Source organism: Triturus cristatus, chromosome 9, assembly GCF_964204655.1.
Source record: "Triturus cristatus chromosome 9, aTriCri1.1, whole genome shotgun sequence".
NCBI lineage: Eukaryota > Metazoa > Chordata > Amphibia > Caudata > Salamandridae > Triturus > Triturus cristatus.
In genome coordinates, this window is record NC_140592.1 from 1,123,031,812 (window position 1) to 1,123,050,457 (window position 18,646).

The window sequence follows — 18,646 nt, forward strand, 5'->3', positions numbered from 1 at the left end:
CAAGTGAGGTACCATTTTTCTCGTAGGACTTTGGGGAACGCGGGGTGGGTGGAAATTTGTGGATCCACGCAGATTCCAGAACTTTCCATCACAGAAATGTGGGGAAAATGTGTTTTGTTTCTCAATTTTTTACGTTTGCAAGGGATTCTGGGTAACAGACCATGGTGGGAGGCAGTCAAGTCACCGCATCCTGGATTCCCCTGGGTGTCTAGTTTTCAAAAATGTATAGGTTTGCTAGGTTTCCCTAGGTGCCGGCAGGGCTAGGGTTCAAAATCTACAGCTAGTCACTTTTCCAAAAAAAGGGTCATTTTTCACTGCAAAACCACGTTGCGTTTTGCGCCGTTTCCTGTCGCGGGCACTAGGCCGACCCTCACAAGTGAGGTACCATTTTTCTCGTAGGACTTTGGGGAACGCGGGGTGGGTTGAAATTTGTGGATCCACACAGATTCCAGAACTTTCCATCACAGAAATGTGGGGAAAATGTGTTTTTTTTGTCAATTTTTTACGTTTGCAAGGGATTCTGGGTAACAGACCATGGTGGGAGGCAGTCAAGTCACCCCATCCTGGAATCCCCTGGGTGTCTAGGTTTCAAAAATGTATAGGTTTGCTAGGTTTCCCTAGGTGCCGGCAGGGCTAGGGTTCAAAATCTACAGCTAGTCACTTTGCCAAAAAAAGGGTCATTTTTCACTGCAAAACCACGTTGCGTTTTGCGCCATTTCCTGTCGCGGCCACTAGGCCGACCCGCACAAGTGAGGTACCATTTTTCTCGTAGGACTTTGGGGAACGCGGGGTGGGTGGAAATTTGTGAATCCACGCAGATTCCAGAACTTTCCATCACAGAAATGTGGGGAAAATGTGTTTTTTTTGTCAATTTTTTACGTTTGCAAGGGATTCTGGGTAACAGACCATGGTGGGAGGCAGTCAAGTCACCCCATCCTGGATTCCCCTGGGTGTCTAGTTTTCAAAAATGTATAGGTTTGCTAGGTTTCCCTAGGTGCCGGCAGGGCTAGGGTTCAAAATCTACAGCTAGTCACTTTGCCAAAAAAAGGGTCATTTTTCACTGCAAAACCACGTCGCGTTTTGCGCCGTTTCCTGTCGCGGGCACTAGGCCGACCCGCACAAGTGAGGTACCATTTTTCTCGTAGGACTTTGGGGAACGCGGGGTGGGTGGAAATTTGTGGATCCACGCAGATTCCAGAACTTTCCATCACAGAAATGTGGGGAAAATGTGTTTTTTTTGTCAATTTTTTACGTTTGCAAGGGATTCTGGGTAACAGACCATGGTGGGAGGCAGTCAAGTCACCCCATCCTGGATTCCCCTGGGTGTCTAGTTTTCAAAAATGTATAGGTTTGCTAGGTTTCCCTAGGTGCCGGCAGGGCTAGGGTTCAAAAACTACAGCTAGACTCTTCGCAAATAAAGTGTAAATTTTCAGTGTGAAATGTGGTGCGTTCACCTTAGGTTTTGAGCCACTTCCTGTCGTGGGCACTATGCCTACCCACACAAGTGAGGTACCATTTTTATCGGGAGACTTAGGGTAGTTCAGATTTGTAAAGCAACTGTTATTACCTATTGATTTTTGATGCATTTCTCCCTTCCAAATGAAAGACATTGTGTAAAAAAAAAGTCATTTTGAAAAATGACCAATAATTGTCATGCAAATATGAGTATTCCCAATTTCGAAAATGTGCAAATATGCACTGTTTCTAAACTCTGTAATTTGTTCCCATTTCAGAAATACATAGGTGTCTTTCATACCGATTTTTCCATGTATACATTTTCCCACAATAATTGCTATATACCCGGAAGAAAAAAAAAAACATTACAAAATGCTGCTCAGTTTTCTACTCTGGGTTCGTTAGGCTCTTGGTGAACCTACAAGTCCTATATGTCCCCACAACCAGGAAGGTCCACCGGATGTAACGGTACATTGCTTTCAAAGAGATGTCATAATTCGAAGAAGTTACAGGTGAAAACGTTGACTCAAAATGCTGCTTTTTTCAACAAATTTTTAATTTTTCCTATATTTACCTGTAAGTTTCTATAAAGAAACCTTGATGGATCTACACAAATGACCCCTTGCTGAATTCAGAATTTTGTCTACTTTTCAAAAATGTATAGCTTTCCAGGATCCATTATTGTTTTTGAACCCATTTCTACCGTTAACTGGAAGGAGGTTGAAAGCACAAAAAATAGCAAAAATAGGGTATGTCCCAGAAAAATGCCAAAACTGTGTAAAAAATGTTGGTTTTCTAACAAAATTCTGTCATTCCCTAAAAGCTGGAGAAATGGTGATTTCAGCCCCACAAACCCTTTTTTGATACCATTTGCAGAGAAAAACCCAGAAGCTTTCATTTGCAGCCCGTTTTTCCAATTTTTCACAAAAAAACTAAATTTTGCTGTATTTTGACTAATTTCTGGGAACCCTGTAGGAGAATCCACAAACCCTGGGTACCTTTAGAATCCCCAAGATGTTGGAAGAAAAGGACGCAAATTTGGCATGGATACCTAATGTGGTCAAAAAGTTACAGGGGCCTAAGCGCGCACTACCCCAAATAGCCCAAAAAAGGCTTAGCACAGGAGGGGAAAAGGCCTAGCAGCGAAGGGGTTAAAGGAATGATTTAATTTGCATTAATTAGTTAAAGATTGAATTGAATAACTACAGAATGATTTGGGTTGTTTATTCACTGAAAATGTATTAATGTAAAAGGTAAATTAGAGAATTAGAAGTCAACCTAAACCTGCAACTAACTGATCCATCCCGATTTATGAGAGGATTACTAAAAGGTGAAGTTCAGGGCCTAATGAGTATCAGAAGGTTGTGTAGATTTGTTGCTCATTAGGGTAAAAAGGTAATTCCTTTCATGCCAGCGTTTGGAAGATAATCGCCTCCCGAGAAACGCAGATTGATGGTGAGTGAATGTTGGTGTTATGGGCCCCACCAGCGAATGTATGGATAGTGTATGTTTGTGAGATCTTTGGTCTGTGACGGAGAGAGGGGTTTTGTACTTCACGCTGGAGCAGGAGAAGCCAGCAATCTTTGATAAAGACCTCTAAGGACCCCTGAATAACCTGCAGCTACAATCAACTAGTCACCCACTTTCGGGGATACATCGGGGCGGAAGTCACCCCCCTCCTCCCTGGTGCCATCCTCATTATTTGTCTCAGCCAGGCAAAATCAAATATCAATAATAAGGCAGATTGTACCCATCAACTAACAATTATCTCATGGAACTTAGCAGGTCTTAAGCAAATTTTCAAGGAGAAAGCTGCCCAGGATTACCTTTGCATTGGGGACATATTATGCCTCCAGGAGACATGGTCCACAGCAACCCCACTAGCTGGATACTATGAGTTTCATAATGCTGCCACAAGACATAATATGTTTGGTCAGCCATTAGGCGGCCTTTCTATCTTCATCACACATACTTGGAAAATAGTGGCCACTGTACTATCCATTAAGTCAAACTCTCTTTAAGCCCTGGCTATCAAAGGCATACAGTTCAAGCCACAACGCCTGCTGCTAATCAACTGCTATATTAATCTTGCACCGCTTCAGAAGAAACGGGCCATAGACTCTTTAGCCAATACAAATGACGAGCTGCTGAACAAATCCAAGTCATACCAGGCAATCATAGCCATGGATTTCAACATGAGGGATTCCGTCAAATCCACCAATTCTCTTGAACGGCCAAATATGGTCACACCCTCACATGCTCTCCTGGTCAACCATCATCTCTGCTCATCCCAAACCATAAAACAAGCCAGCTTTCCCCTATGGCGCCCTGATACCACTGTTAGGAATATATCCATAATAGACTACATTTTTGTAGTAGGATGACTAAGATGCTTGCCCTAGGCACATTGCTTTTTAAACTCATTCTTGCCCCTTTGGACGTTGTTACCCTAACGTTTATAGTGATTGATTTTATTTGACCAGTATCTTTGCCAAATTGCTCTTTACACTCATTCTTGCAACTTTGTACATTGTTATCCTAAAGTTAATAGTGTTACATTTTATTAATGGTTTATAGTGTTACATTTTATTTGACCAGTATCTTTGCCAAATTAACTTTTTTAATTCCAGTGGAATAAATTAATTTGCACCCTCTTCCCCAATTTTTTCAACATTGTCCTGGTTGTATTTTATCACTATATTATTAAATGGCTCTGACATATAATGATTTAAAATAATCGAACATGAATAAACTTATTCATACTTTTCTTCAACCATTAGTTTTATCAAAATGCTCAACAGAATGTGATATTTGACTTGAGTGTCCTAAACAGCTAAAGCCAGATGCTCCATCATTTGCTCTAAAAATTCCTCTCTCTGCCTTTCCTCTCCCTCCTCTTGATTTTGATTAACGAAGGGTGCCACTCATGCTTCATTCTGGTGTGGGATTTTTCTTGAAAATTAGATTTGCACTGCCATCAGGATGGCCTCTCTAGCCTTTATGAGGCTGCATCGCCTAGGGTGGCTTATCCTGCTCCTCGCTCCGGCATGATTCCCAAGGGAAGGTTTGGCTTGGGATTCTTGTCACTGTGAATTCTACCTGAGCCAGCGCCTCAGTGCTGTCTTCCTGTTGCAGCAGCTGCCCACCTACTGCACTACTAGGCTAAGCTCTCCTTCAAGGTCTTCATGTATAACTGTTAAGGTTATCACTTCCTTTAGTGATGACTCTAGACCCTGCATTAGGCTAGGTGATGGATACCATAGCCATGGTACATGGCCAATCACTTAGACTCTGAGAGATGCTTTGGATTTAGATTTATGTTCAACAGATGGAAACATCTATTTAGATGATTGTTCAGCTCCTCTTTTTAATGTGTTCTGGAATGATGAAACAGTCCTTAATTTGAGCCGGTGGTTTCAGGTGGAGCCCACTGGCAATTATTTTTGTGAACCGGTATTGGTTTTTCCAGGCTTTGATCCAGAGCAAGATAGAAAAACACAAAAGGGGGAAAGAAAGAGGAAGAGAAAGACAGAAAAACAGTGACTACGGTAGAAAGCAGGGGTGAAGAAGAACCGGAAAGCGTGAGATAAAGAGGAAGAGAGTGCCTGCTGTTGAATTAAAGCGCCATGAAGTGTAATCAAGACTATGCAGCCTTGGGTTTCTGGGTAAAACTTATTATTTTACAAATTAAGCACTGCTTTACACCTTTAAATATCAGGAATGTCCATGCCAACAGCTGCGCAACAGTAACACCGACTATTATAGATTAGCAATACTTTGAGAACAAGCAGCGTATGAAAAAAGTTATGGTAAAAGTTGTGAAAAGAACTCTATGACACGCGCACTGACAGAAAATGGATAACACTCATATGTTATGCACTATCTTGATGTTGCCCTCGTTGACGTTCTAATGGCAGGCAATGTTATATACAGAACACAGCAGCATTGTGTCATAGCACTCTTCCTTATGAAAGAATCTGAATTATGTGCAATTTCCTCACAAAAGGCAACAACAAGTTGAAACTCACCCTTGCCGAGGACACCTTGCTTTCTAGTTATTATTCATGGCATCCTCTCAGAAAGTTCTCAAACAATAAACATTACTTTGCGTGAAGCAAAAGTCCTCCTCTTGTCGGTTTTTGTGCATGACCCACTTCTTTGGCTTAATTAGGCTAGCATGACCCAAAATCGGTGGAAACTTTATTCTCCAATGAACACCAAGTCAGGTAGAAACTCCACTCAGTTGATTCTTAATGCAACAGCAAAAGGAATGTTAAATGGCCCATGCAGTAAAATTAAGAATGGCATTTTTATTGTACTTCTCTGTTGAAAACCCTCCATAAGTGGCACTTAATCCTTACTGCTGAAAGAAATCCGAGGAATACAGTTTCTCGACAGATGCATTTTGCAATAACTATCTTTGGAACAAGTGGTTGAGGAAATCAGTCATTTTTAGGCGAAGTTGAAAAACAGGGTCCACAGCTAAAGATATGAATAAATCATGTCCTACATTCATGCAGTGCGTTTTGCAAGATGAGAAGCTCATTAAAGACATAAATTGTAGGTCATCTTCACGTTTCTCTTTTTATTGATCAGAAAGGTATCTACTCTTTTAGAACTAATTAAAATATTGACTGGCTAGCTTGATTTAAGTAGCCTTTAAAACATGCAGAAAGTCGTCACTACACATTGTGCTTGCACAACATTAATTGACAAAACGTGAATAAGCATAAGGTTAACATTTGATTGTTTGGTTTTGCGCATTTTTTTATTTTTTGTGAGCGTGCATCAAATGTGGGGGACTCACCAGTAAACATTGTAAGGGGTTGGTAAGCATTTCATGAACGTGTTTGTATTGGCAACATTAAAGTGGTGTGAGATAGAGTTCGTATGCATGGAACTGCACAACTATTTGAAAAGGAACATTAAAGGGCCGGGGCCGTAGCTGGATCCCGTGCTCTGCGTGGCGCTGACGCAGAAGAGATCTGGCCTCTCTTATTGCAGGATCCAGTCAGGTGGCTTCCACTGGAGAGCAACTGCAAAGATCCCCGGGCACAAAGGCCCGAAACCCCCACTGAACCCTGACTATTGTTGTATTTTATAACTCAAACAACAGCAAGGGGACCCATTTACTTCCTTCCACTAGGACCCTTCACACAATGGGGAAGCGACTGTTTGTGACAGAAAATTGACAAAAACAGTGCAAAATGGCCATTTTGAATTTACTTCCCAGTGCAAAACAAGTTTTTCGTTGGAAATCTGCCTGAAAGTAAGGCAGAGCAGCCCTTTGAGCTGCTTTGCCTTACTTTGCATCATGGAGGTGTTCCATGGGCGGTACATGGGCGTTCCCATGCAACAATACTTGTGTTTTTTCCCCCGCAAAATCCTTTCTACCAGCAATAGTAGACAGGGCCTAAAAACGATAAATGATACTATTTCTTGAAACATTTCTCACTTTGCGTGTGTGGTGCAATGCACAGCACAAATTCAAAGTGCTAAAAGTTTTCATTATTGTCTAGTCAAATTATTTTGTATTTGAACAGTACCCTTTAGTACAAAACCTTGCTAGATATCACGCACACACCCTTGCACTATGGTGTCACTGGTCTGTACATGTCACCAGGAAATCTAATTTTGCATCAGCGCAAGGGAGAAGTCAGTGCAGTGCATTGTCTTACCAGGCATGGCACTTTCCTGCTCTCTCACACACCGCAGCTCAGCAACTTTGGGTACTGGTTTGCATTCCCTGACATATTTGTAAATCTGGGCCTAAATATCCACCTTAGTGCATGCTATGCCAACAAAAAAATGCCACTTAACTCTATGACAAGCTTTTCTACCATACTATACCACACACTACTCTACTCCAAGTCATTCCACTATACTACAGTTTCCAACACTCTACAACATGCCAGTCCACTCCACTATATGACACACCATTGTACGCTACAATATAACACTCCCCACTTTGACACTATACTCCACTCTATGCTGTGCCACTCCACTCAACTTCACTCCACTCTACTTAGCTGTAGGATACTTTACCCCAATCTACACCACTGTATGACACTCTACTCTACACCGCTTTGCTCCACAACACACTACTTCACTCTATGCCCATTCATTTCACTGTACAGCACTCTACTCCACTCGATACCCCTACAGTCCACAGTACAACAATCTACTCAATTCTATGGCACTTTCCAACACTCTACAACACACCACTCCTTTCTACTGTATGACACATCTTTCCAGTTTATGACACTTTACTAAAATCCATGCTATGCCACTCTACTCCACTCTACTCCACTCCACACCACTCTAGTCTACAACACACCACTCCACTCTATGATTATTTTCTCCATTGTATACACCACTCTACTCTACTCCACTCCACTATATTACAGTCTACACTCTATGACTCTCTCCTACACTGTACGACACTCCACTTAATGACCCTCTGCTCAATGACACTGAACTTTCTAATCTGCAAAACATTTTCATTTAAAAAAAGAAATTCAATGAAAAAAACAAAGGTTAAAGCTTAGTTTTTGTTAGGAAAACTTTATTCATTGTCTCTATACAAATCAAACTTAAACTAAACATGCATTAGAAATTCTAAAGTTATAGTTAAACCTTAAATTTATACTTGTAATGTAACCTTCAAATTATTACCTCCATACTTCCTCCAGTGGGCAGACATCACTGACAAGAGGTTCCTTTGAGATTTCCAGACAATTAGATCTGAACTCACCAATGTCCCTTAGTGGCACCACTTCCTGGAGAGAATTGAGATGTAACGTAACTGATAACAAGCGAAGGACACTTCTTCTATCTTGATTATGGTGGAGAGGCAGCATTGCTGCTTTTGACCTCGAGCAAAGCACTAAAGATATAAAAGCATACTCAGACCAACATTGTGTTATTGTTATAGTTTTTGTTGGTTTTGATTCAGGTAGTTAAACAGTGTTCTGCTCTGACTGAGGTAAAGGGGAATGTCCACAACTAGACATCAAGCCATGTTTATTATCTGTGGCCTACGCTACTTTCCCAACATTCTACACTATGCACCCACACAGACTACATGTATAGGAGGCACAAATATACACCCACGATGACTCAGTACTATGACTCACAGAAAAAACGTTATCACTTGAAACGTCAAGGGGCTAGATTCCCTGGTGAAATAACATAAGGCATACTCCTTCAATCGCCAAAGAAAAACACATATTGTCTGTCCACTGAAGACCCATATGACCGCCACAGAAGTAGGGAAACTGGAGAAATAATGGAGGGGACAAATACATGAGACAGTTCTCTGCCTTCACATGGGGTATGTTGATATGGTTGCTACCAGGGATCCCTCTGATGATAATCTGGACAGTTATAGACCCTGACAGCACATTCACAATTGTAGACTGGGCATTGGATGGGATGTCTGTATCGATAGCCGGCTCATATGTGCCAAATACTAAACAATTACAGCCTCTGGACTCTATCTATGCACATTGTCATATCCCTAGGAACTCACTGTATAAGGGGGGGCTATAACATGGTGCTGAATTGTATATTAGACAGGTCCAAACGCGCAGGTGGGTATGAACTATGAATTGGGAACTAGGGGGCATATGTATCAACATCACCATTTGCGATTCTCAAATAGCTATTTTTAAAGAATCGCTATTTGAGAATTGCAAAACGGGATGTATTTAAAAAATTGCAAACTTTTTGCGATTTCTTAAAATTCCTTAATTGCGATTAGCAAATTGCGAAATCGCAATTAAGGAATACCTGCCCATTCAGTTCTATGGGCCAGGAGACCCATAGGAATGAATGGGAAGTAATTCTCAAATAGCGAATCGCAATTTGCTAATCGCAATTTGAGAATAATTTCAAAGGTGCACGGGTGTCATGATGACACCCTGATGCACCCCTGAAATTAGCATGTGTGTGCATATGGCGCACATACATGCCCTAAGGGCATGTATGAGCGCCACGTGGCACTTTGTAAAATTCAAAAAAGTGCTTTTATAAAGGAAATCGCAAATTACCACCAACTTGAAGTTGGTGGTAATTTGCGATTTCTTAAGGATAATTCGCACAACTTGGGTGCTTTTTACATATCATTTAAGAAATCGTAATTTGCGATTTCTTAAATGCTTACGCAAAATTAAGAAATCGCTAAATTAGCAATTCCTTAATTTTGCGATGGGATTTGCCTCATACATCCCGATTACCAATTTTTTAATCGCAAACGCTGTTATTTTGCGAATCGCAGCGTTTGCAATTAAAAAATCGTTTGATACATATGCCCTTAGAGGACTTGTGGTGAGAAGCACACTCTGTAAGTCAAGAATTGTAATACTACTCAGGATATATGGACTATTTACTCTTTTAGAGAGGCTTATGGAGTCAGTGACACTTATACAATGCCCATATCCCACTGACTCTAAACATAACACCCTGCTAGTGACACTGACTGGGGAGGGAATTTGCAGCAATTCCAACGTGGTGATTACAACTGGATGATGGGCGACCTACAAGCAGATCAATGTGGATTTATTTGTCCATGACAGCAACATACATGTCAATAACTTCCAGCTTCTGCATATTATGGACCTGGTCGACAGTCAGCAGGGGGCCCCTTCTTGGTTTTCATAGACATTAAAAACAGCTTTCAATACTTTACCGCTGAACACTATGGGGATTAGGGTGATATACTGAAGTGGATAAGCCCCCTTTACTCTAAACCCCTGCTCAAGATCCTACTGGGGAAAGTGATATTTGTAGAGGGGCACCGGACAAGGATGCTCGCTGTCTCCCATATTGTTTGTTTTGGCCTTCGAACTCTAGGCATGCAAACTGCGAACCAAGGGCACGACGTGGGGAATTAATATAGGAGACAAGCACCATGCAGTGGCATGGCACACAGATGATACATTGCTGTTTCTGGGAGACCCAGAGCACTCTTTACCCCAACCTAAACTCTTAGGGCCAGATGTGCGTCGTGCAAATTAGCGCCTTGCAAATAGCGAGTCATTTGCGACTCGCAATTTGCGAGGTGCTATTTTGCATGTACAACAGTGTATTTAACACTGTTTGAGATTCCCAATGGGGTCACAAATTGCGAGGCTCATGAATATTAATGAGCCTTTCGCAATTTGCGAGGGAATGACAGGCCCTCCCAGCGATGGTGGCCTGCTGGGCTCAGCAGACCACCATTTTTCTGACTACTTTTAAATAAAGCAGTTTTTTCTTTTACATGCAACCTGTTATCCTTAAAGGAAAAGGGGATGCATTTAAAAAAAAGAAAGAGAAATGTTTTCATTTCATTTTTAAAGGGCAGGCAGTGGTCCCTGAGACCACTGCCTGCCCTTAAAACATATTTTTGGAGCCAGTCACAAAGAGGAAGGGGTCTCCTGCTGCGACCCCTTCCCATTTGCGACTCATTACCACCCTCTTGAAGAGGGCGGTAATTTGTGAGTGTTTTGCGACCGCAATTGCGGTTGCAAAATATTCATACATGGCTCTGCGGTCGTTATTTGGAAGGGAACGCTCCTTCCATATAGCGAGTCACAAAACCTTCTTAGCGAGTCGCAAATAATTTGCGACTCGCTAAATAGGCTTTATACATGGCCCACAGTGATTTTGTATGCGCAAGCGGGTAGCAAACCTGTTTGCGCATGCAAATTCATGTTGTACATCTAGCCCTTACTCAGTAAATTCGGGGAAGTATCAGAGGGACACATCTTGTCTGTTCCCACTTGTTACACCTGTCATCCTTGGCATGGTTTCCCAAACCTCATTTTTGCTAGCTTTAGGATTCTGGGCACTTTACCACTGCTAACCAGTGTTAAAGTGCATATGCCCTGTACTCTAAACATTGTAAGATCTGCTTATCCATTATTGGCATATTTCATTTACTTATAAGTCCATAGTAAATTGCTGTACATGTATCCAGGGACCGTAAATGAAATGCTACTAGTGGACCTGCAGCGCAAATTGTGCCACCCACTCAGTAGCCCTTTAAACATTGCTCACGACTGCCATAACAGAGCCTGTGTGTGCAGTTTTAAACTGCCATTTTGACCTGGCAAGTTAACACACTTGCCAGGCCCAAATCTTCCTTTTTTTACATGTAAGTCACCCCTAAGATAGGCCTTAGGCAGACCCAAGGGCATGGCGCATGTGCACCAAGACAGGCAGTCTGCAATAGTAGTTTGCATGGTCATGATGAGGGGTCCCAAGGGTCGCACAATTCGTTCTGCAGCCCTAGTGGATCCTCATCAGTCCCAATGCCCTAAGTACCAGGGGTAGCATTTACTATGGATTTACAGGGGTTGCTGAAGTTAGGCTAATCATGATACAGTTTTTGGAAAGAGCAGCAGGAACCTGGTTAGCAAAGACTCAGTGGACTTTCATGTGAAATCACATCATGTTCCAGGGGAAAAGTGGGGGCTAACCATATCAAAGAGGCACTCTCCCACAACCCTGAATTAGCCACCATCTGTTATGGCCTTGACTATGTTACTGTCATTCTCCATGGCAATAAATTCAATTCTGAGACCACTGGGTCACAGCCACTCAGACTCCTTGCTGTTAAATTCATCCAAGATGTTGGCAGCTGCATGTCATTTCTGCATGCCACCGAACGCTCTTAAAACTTTCCTCAGGGCCAAGACCCGTAGATAGTTTTTACTTTACCCTGCAAAAGAGATCCAGTGTGCAGTGATGCACATGTAATTAGTCGCCCGACAACTGGTCCACATATCTGTTGTCAGGTGGATAGTGTGAACAACATTTTGCTACCAAGCTTGCCCAACCAATTGCAGCACATTGTAATGCAGCCCTGGAACGTCAACTCTGGCAAAATAGGTCTGACTTGGAACCTTCAATTTTGGATAAATCACTGCCACAAATGTTAAGAATCCCACTCCTTCCACAAAAGAAAAATGGAGGAGGTCCAGTGCTAACATTTTGCCTGCTTACCATTATACAAATGTGCCGTTGGGTGGTTACGGTCGTAGGGCCCCTCCTGCCTAAACATGCCCATAATAGTAACCTGTATTTTTAGGTCTCGCGAGCCAAAGGCTCGAAAGAGACATTTTATATGTGGGAATTTCAAAGTGCTACCCACACTTTTGGCTGGCCTAAACCTTGAGTGCACGAGATCACATGCACGTGCACAGCTGCTCCTCTGCTCATTGCATTTCCCCCCTCCCTTCTCACCCAGCCCTTTGATGCTCTGCTGGAGTACTTTCACTTTCGCCGCTTTGACCCTTGCATTCCCCCCTCCCTTCTCACCCAGCCCTTTGATGCTCTGCTCGCATCTCCCTCCTCCCTGGGCGTGAAGGGAGACAGAGCCATCCTGCTTGATTAATGGCATTCTTATGTGTTCCCGTAAGCGCTCGCTTTAGGTCTTTCTCTATAACCTGTAACCCCACCCAGTCTTTTCGCCCTCTCCATGTGTCCTGTCCTCCTCATGGGGTCGCGCTGTTTGCTCCCCATGTACCTCCCTTGCACCCTCCTTTTGCCCCCTCTTTGCCCCTTTCTCCCTCTCCTTGCTTCCTTTTCACCTTTCGTACTTTTTCTCCGTTCTCCCACTTCACAAGCTCCTCCCGCTCTCACTCGCACGTACTGCTCCATCAGTGCCAGAAGCTTCCCAAAGGAGTGAGTCACGGCTGCCAGGTGGCCCCGGGCCATGCGTGGCACTTTCAATCCGAGCAGAACTCCCACCCCGCGTGCACACGCCTCGAGGCGCACTACAAACACTGTTCAGTTTTGCGTGTAGTCACAGTTCTACCACAGAAATGTACACATTCTATTGCTTACAGACTTCAAGCCCATTGCACTCTAGCTGCAAAACCGATCCATTCATGTGAGTGTTTTAGTACAACGCGCACACAGCGCACTTTCAGTTCTGTGCCAGTGCGAATTACAGCGCGCCATGGGTATACACAGACGTTGCCCAAGGTGGCTATTGACAAACACTGAATGGGTTTCAAGCCGCTACCCAAAAAACAATACATTGATATACAGAGCACGCGCACAGTTTTGCGTGTAGCCACAGTTCTAACACAGAAATGTACACATTCTATTGCTTACAGACTTACAGCCCATTGCACTCTAGCCTGTGGGCCCCGTGAACTGTGGAGAATACAAACTCGGACTCGCATGTTAAGCACAAACTCCCCCATCCTCCCCCACCCTCCCAAAAAATGGAAAGGCACAAGTTTAAAACTTTAAAGGGCTCCGTTTATTATCGGAATGGCACCAACATCGTATTTCTGGCTATGGCTCCTCACACTGTCTCATTAAGCAAGCCCCCCCCTCAGCCGCTGCCAAACCGATACATTCATGTGAGTGTTTGAGTACAACGCGTACACAGCGCACTTTCAGTTCTATGCCGGTGCAGATTACAGCGCGCTATGGGTATACACAAGCACTGCCCAAGGTGGCTATTGACAAACGCTGTATAGGTTTCACGCTGCCAAACCGATCCATTCATGGGAGTGTTTTAGTACAACGCGCACACAGCGCACTTTCAGATCTGTGCCGGTGCTCATTACAGCGCGCCATGGGTATACACAAGCACTGCCCAAGGTGGCTATTGACAAACGCTGTATAGGTTTCACGCTGCCAAACACATCCATTCATGTGAGTGTTTTAGTACAACGCGCACACAGCACACTTTCACTTCTGTGCCGGTGCTCATTACAGCGCGCCATGGGTATACACAGGCACTGCCCAAGGTAGCTATTGACAAACGCTGTATAGCTTTCACGCTGCCAAACCGATCCATTCATGTGAGTGTTTTAGTACAACGCGCACACAGCGCACTTTCAGTTCTGTGCCGGTGCTCATTACAGCGCACCATGGGTATACACAGGCACTGCCCAAGGTGGATATTAACAAACGCTGTATAGGTTTCACGCTGCCAAACACATCCATTCATGTGAGTGTTTTAGTACAACGCGCACACAGCGCGCTTTCAGATCTGTGCCGGTGCTCATTACAGCGCGCCATGGGTATACACAAGCACTGCCCAAGGTGGCTATTGACAAACGCTGTATAGGTTTCACGCTGCCAAACACATCCATTCATGGGAGTGTTTTAGTACAACGCGCACACAGCGCACTTTCAGTTCTGTGCCGGTGCAAATTACAGAGCGCCATGGGTATACACAGACGTTGCCCAAGGTGGGTATTGACAAACACTGAATGGGTTTCAAGCCGCTACCCAAAAAACAATACATTGATATACAGAGCACGCGCACAGTTTTGCGTGTAGCCACAGTTCTAACACAGAAATGGACACATTCTATTGCTTACAGACTTACAGCCCATTGCACTCTAGCCTGTGGGCCCCGTGAACTGTGGAGAATACAAAGTCGGACTCGCATGTTCAGCACAAACTCCCCCATCCTCCCCCACCCTCCCAAAAAATGGAAAGGCACAAGTGTAAAACTTTAAAGGGCTCCGTTTATTATCGGAATGGCACCAACATCGTATTTCTGGCTATGGCTCCTCACACTGTCTCATTAAGCAAGCCCCCCCCTCAGCCGCTGCCAAACCGATACATTCATGTGAGTGTTTGAGTACAACGCGTACACAGCGCACTTTCAGTTCTGTGCCGGAGCTGATTACAGCGCGCCATGGGTATACACAGGCACTGCCCAAGGTGGCTATTGACAAACGCTGTATAGGTTTCACGCTGCCAAACCGATCCATTCATGTGAGTGTTTTAGTACAACGCGCACTTTCAGTTCTGTGCCGGTGCTCATTACAGCGCGCCATGGGTATACACAAGCACTGCCCAAGGTGGCTATTGAAAAACGCTGTATAGGTTTCACGCTGCCAAACCGATCCATTCATGTGAGTGTTTTAGTACAACGCGCACACAGCGCACTTTCAGTTCTGTGTCGGTGCTCATTACAGCGCGCCATGGGTATACACAGGCACTGCCTAAGGTGGCTATTAACAAACGCTGTATAGGTTTCACGCTGCCAAACACATCCATTCATGGGAGTGTTTTAGTACAACGCGCACACAGCGCGCTTTCAGATCTGTGCCGGTGCTCATTACAGCGCGCCATGGGTATACATAAGCACTGCCCAAGGTGGCTATTGACAAACGCTGTATAGGTTTCACGCTGCCAAACCGATCCATTCATGTGAGTGTTTTAGTACAACGCGCACACAGCGCACTTTCAGTTCTGTGCCGGTGCTCATTACAGCGCGCCATAGGTATACACAGGCACTGCCCAAGGTGGCTATTGACAAACGCTGTATAGGTTTCACGCTGCCAAACCGATCAATTCATTTGAGTGTTTTAGTACAACGCGCACACAGCGCACTTTCAGTTCTGTGCCGGTGCTCATTACAGCGCACCATGGGTATACACAGGCACTGCCCAAGGTGGATATTAACAAACGCTGTATAGGTTTCACGCTGCCAAACACATCCATTCATGTGAGTGTTTTAGTACAACGCGCACACAGCGCGCTTTCAGATCTGTGCCGGTGCTCATTACAGCGCGCCATGGGTATACACAAGCACTGCCCAAGGTGGCTATTGACAAACGCTGTATAGGTTTCACGCTGCCAAACACATCCATTCATGGGAGTGTTTTAGTACAACGCGCACACAGCGCACTTTCAGTTCTGTGCCGGTGCAAATTACAGAGCGCCATGGGTATACACAGACGTTGCCCAAGGTGGGTATTGACAAACACTGAATGGGTTTCAAGCCGCTACCCAAAAAACAATACATTGATATACAGAGCACGCGCACGGTTTTGCGTGTAGCCACAGTTCTAACACAGAAATGTACACATTCTATTGCTTACAGACTTACAGCCCATTGCACTCTAGCCTGTGGGCCCCGTGAACTGTGGAGAATACAAAGTCGGACTCGCATGTTCAGCACAAACTCCCCCATCCTCCCCCACCCTCCCAAAAAATGGAAAGGCAGAAGTGTAAAACTTTAAAGGGCTCCGTTTATTATCAGAATGGCACCAACATCGTATTTCTGGCTATGGCTCCTCACACTGTCTCATTAAGCAAGCCCACCCCTCAGCCGCTGCCAAACCAATACATTCATGTGAGTGTTTGAGTACAACGCGTACACAGCGCACTTTCAGTTCTGTGCCGGTGCTGATTACAGCGCGCCATGGGTATACACAGGCACTGCCCAAGGTGGCTATTGACAAACGCTGTATAGGTTTCACGCTGCCAAACCGATCCATTCATGGGAGTGTTTTAGTACAACGCGCACACAGCGCACTTTCAGTTCTGTGCCGGTGCGAATTACAGCGCGCCATGGGTATACACAGGCACTGCCCAAGGTGGCTATTAACAAACGCTGTATAGGTTTCACGCTGCCACACACATCCATTCATGTGAGTGTTTTAGTACAACGCGCACACAGCGCGCTTTCAGATCTGTGCCGGTGCTCATTACAGCGCGCCATGGGTATACACAAGCACTGCCCAAGGTGCCTATTGACAAACGCTGTATAGGTTTCACGCTGCCAAACCGATCCTACAACGCGCACACAGCACACTTTCAGTTCTGTGCCGGTGCCCATTACAGCGCGCCATGGGTATACACAGGCACTGCCCAAGGTGGCTATTAACAAACGCTGTATAGGTTTCACGCTGCCAAACACATCCATTCATGGGAGTGTTTTTGTTCAACGCGCACACAGCGCGCTTTCAGATCTGTGCCGGTGCTCATTACAGCGCGCCATGGGTATACACAAGCCCTGCCCAAGGTGGCTATTGACAAACGCTGTATAGGTTTAACACTGCAAAAGCCATCCTTTCATGTGAGTCTTTCAGTACAACGCGCACACAGCGCACTTTCAGTTCTGTGCCGGTGCTCATTACAGCGCGCCATGGGTATACACAGGCACTGCCCAAGGTGGCTATTGACAAACGCTGTATAGGTTTCACGCTGCCAAACCGATCCATTCATGCGAGTGTTTTAGTACAACGCGCACACAGCGCACTTTCAGTTCTGTGCCGGTGCTCATTACAGCGCGCCATGGGTATACACAGGCACTGCCCAAGGTGGCTATTAACAAACGCTGTATAGGTTTCACGCTGCCAAACACATCCATTCATGTGAGTGTTTTAGTACAACGCGCACACAGCGCGCTTTCAGATCTGTGCCGGTGCTCATTACAGCGCGCCATGGGTATACACAAGGACTGCCCAAGGTGGCTATTGACAAACGCTGTATAGGTTTCATGCTGCCAAACCGATCCATTCATGTGAGTGTTTTAGTACAACGCGCACACAGCGCACTTTCAGTTCTGTGCCGGTGCTCATTACAGCGCGCCATGGGTATACACAGGCACTGCCCAAGGTGGCTATTAAGAAACGCTGTATAGGTTTCACGCTGCCAAACACATCCATTCATGTGAGTGTTTTAGTACAACGCGCACACAGCGCGCTTTCAGATCTGTGCCGGTGCTCATTACAGCACGCCATGGGTATACACAAACACTGCCCAAGGTGGCTATTGATAAACGCTGTATAGGTTTCACGCTGCCAAACCGCTCCATTCATGTGAGTGTTTTAGTACAACGCGCACACAGCGCACTATCAGTTCTGTGCCGGTGCTCATTACAGCGCACCATGGGTATACACAGGCACTGCCCAAGGTGGCTATTAACAAACGCTGTATAGGTTTCACGCTGCCAAACACATCCATTCATGTGAGTGTTTTAGTACAACGCGCACACAGCGCACTTTCAGTTCTGTGCCGGTGCTCATTACAGCGCGCCATAGGTATACACAGCCACTGCCCAAGGTGGCTATTGACAAACGCTGTATAGCCTTCACGCAGCAAAACCGATCCATTCATGTGAGTGTTTTAGTACAACGCGCACACAGCACGCTTTCAGTTCTGTGCCGGTGCTGATTACAGCGCGCCATGGGTATACAGAGACGCTGCCCAACATGGCTATTAACAAACGCTGTATAGGTTTGATGCTGCCAAACACATCCATTCATGTGAGTGTTTTAGTACAACGCGCACACAGCGCGCTTTCAGATCTGTGCCGGTGCTCATTACAGCGCGCCATGGGTATACACAAGCACTGCCCAAGTTGGCTATTGACAAACGCTGTATAGGTTTCACGCTGCCAAACCGATCCATTCATGTGAGTGTTTTAGTACAACGCGCA